This window comes from Schistocerca piceifrons, chromosome 11, assembly GCF_021461385.2.
Source record: "Schistocerca piceifrons isolate TAMUIC-IGC-003096 chromosome 11, iqSchPice1.1, whole genome shotgun sequence".
Taxonomy (NCBI): domain Eukaryota; kingdom Metazoa; phylum Arthropoda; class Insecta; order Orthoptera; family Acrididae; genus Schistocerca; species Schistocerca piceifrons.
Window position 1 is genome coordinate 72,724,800 of NC_060148.1, and position 2,893 is coordinate 72,727,692.

Consider the following 2,893-nt stretch of genomic DNA (forward strand, 5'->3'; position numbering starts at 1 on the left):
GAACAATTCATTTATTGAGCCAACTGTGCAGTTTGTAAACACTGCCAGTGCAGGTCGGCCAAGTATGACTTTAAGTAAACAGTTATGATGAAAGTCCAAAGACAGTCGTCTGAACAGAAAAAGAGCATGTTGTATTGAGCAGGAACATCAGTCATCCCCAAGGAAACCCCAGAGGCTTAGTTTGTGCCTCAGAATACTGTAATACAGTATCACAGTTGCTGTGGAAAAAATAACAATGATTACTCAAAACAAACCATTCCTCTTACAATACCATAAAGATATTACAGCACTTCTTAAAAACATCAAGAATTTTCTTATTTGCCAAGACAAGTATTTACAAGAGAAACACACACTCACTAATTATATCCATGTCTTGCGGAGATGAAAATGTGTTCACAATGCAACAATTTCCAAAGTTCATGATAAGGCATACACCCACAGAAATTTTCATTGAAGGAGTCCACATCATGAAAATAAATCATCTTTGGTAAAACAATTACTGATTGGTTCTTCCATGTAGTATGCTGCACAAAGTGCAAACCGTAAGAAATAAAAGGTAAAATATTATTAATCTGACCTTAAGAGACAATGTAACAATATATCAAACAACGCTCACAGCTGTATCCCATCTAGAGTAATTTAAGATTATGTTTACATGTTATTCTAAGCCAATTACATAGATGAAAAACAGTTTTGCATCACCCTAGTTTCCAGAACTCCTGAAGATAGATGTTGAATTTTGCTACTGTATCACAGACACAGTCTATTTTACTGTTCAGAGTTGTCTATACCCGCCCAAAGATGTAAACAACCATGTATGAGCAGCGCCTATTAGACGGACGGAGTCCGACAGCTGATCAGTTCCAGTCATTCCACCAAGAAGGAGGTACATAGCTAGTGTTGTCTGTAGTTCAACCCTGCCTAGACGGTCAGTACTGCGGTCTGATTGCGTTCGCATTTTTTCTTTGTGTCACGAAGGGCTCTCAAGAAGGGAAGTGTCCATGCGTCTCAGAGTGAATGAAAGTGATGTTGTTCAGACATGGAGGATATAAAGAGAGAGAGGAACTGTCGATGACATCCCTCGCTCAGGCTGCCCGAGGGCTAATATTGCAGTGGATGAGCGCTTCCTACGGATTATGGCTCGGAGTAACCCTGACAGCAACGCCACCATGTTGCATAATGCTTTTCGTGCAGCCACAGGACGTTGTATTACAACTCAAACTGTGTGGAATAGGCTGCATGATGCACAACTTCACTCCAGATGTCGATGGTGAGGTCCATCTTTGCAACCACGACACCATGCAGTGCGGTACAGTTTGGCCCAACAATATGTGAATGCATCCCTCAGGACCGGCATCACGTTCTCTTCACCGATAACAGTCGTATATGGCTTCAGTCAGACAAGTGTCAGAGATGTGTTTGGAGGTGACCCAGTCAGGATGAATGCATTAGATACACTGCCCAGCGAGTGCAGCAAGATGGAAGTTCCCTGCTCTTTTGGGGTGGCATTATGTGGGGCCGACGTACGCCACTGGTGGTCTTGGAAGGGGCCATAATGGCTGCACGATACGTGAATTCCATCCTCCAATCGATAGTGCAACTATATTGGCAGCATATTAGCGAGGCATTCGTCCTCATGGACCATAATTTGCGCTCCCATCGTGCACATCTTGTAACGATTTCCTTCAGGATAAAGACAACGCTTGATTAGAATGGCCAGCATGTTCTCCAGACATGAACCCAATCGCTCATGCCTAAGATAGGTATTGCGGTTTATGGACGACGTGACCCTTGAACCACTCTGAGGCATCTACGCCGAATCGCCATTGAGGAGTGGGACAATCTGGAGCAACAGTGCCTTGATGAACTTGTGGGTAGTGTGCCCCGACGAATACAGGCACGCATCAATGCAAGAGGACGTGCTACTGGGGGTGAGAGGTACCAGCGTGTACAGCAATCTGGATCACCATCTCTGAACGTCTCGCTCTATGGTGGTTCAACATGCAGTGTGTGGTTTTTATGGGCAATAAAAAGGGAGGAAATGATGTTTATGTTGAGCTCTATTCCACATTCTGTACATATTCCGAAACTCTCCGAAACCGAGTTGATGCAAAGCTTTTCTTGATGTGTGCGTTTTAGCTGGTCAAGAGCCATCAGATAAGGCGCTCTTGCTTAACTTCTCTCTGTAAATAAATGAATGTATGAAAAGGAACTTCATATATGTCGGTCAAATGTGACCATACATATAATTTGACATAAACTTCTACCTATTGTGTGAAACTAGTATATAAAAAGAAGACGAAAATAAACTTAAGTAATCAATTGCTCTAACTGGAACGACTTAGCAGAAGTCTTGTTGGGGAGAGTAGTGCCCAACAGCCAACAGCGTTCCATAGGTTACAAACAGAGTAAACAGAGTAAAGTTAACACTACGCCGGATACCTGTAGGAGGCTCACGAGGAAGAGTAAATAAGCTCACTATGCAATTAACACACACTGGCCTACGGTTACTATTAAAGGAAACGTAACATATCCAAATACCTCAATTACGATACGAACAAAGAATGAGTGACGGTGGATAAACAGTGTTACGCGCATTAGTACAATTTTGAAGTTAGCCAGACTCCCCTTTAAGACAAGTAGTGACCTCGGTCACAAAACCTGGCTTAGGCCTGTACTATTCGTATTTTTATTTAATAATGGACATTTATACTAGATCTTAAGTCACTGGCAAGAATAGTAGGAATTAGTACACAACAACAAAAATAAATAACAAGCAGCCAAATCAGTAGTTTTCTCAGAACAGTCCATCAGTTGGCTCACACTAAAACATATTGTAAACCAGAGCATAGGTCTGTAAGAGAAGCGCGGAATACTAACACAAATCAATCAC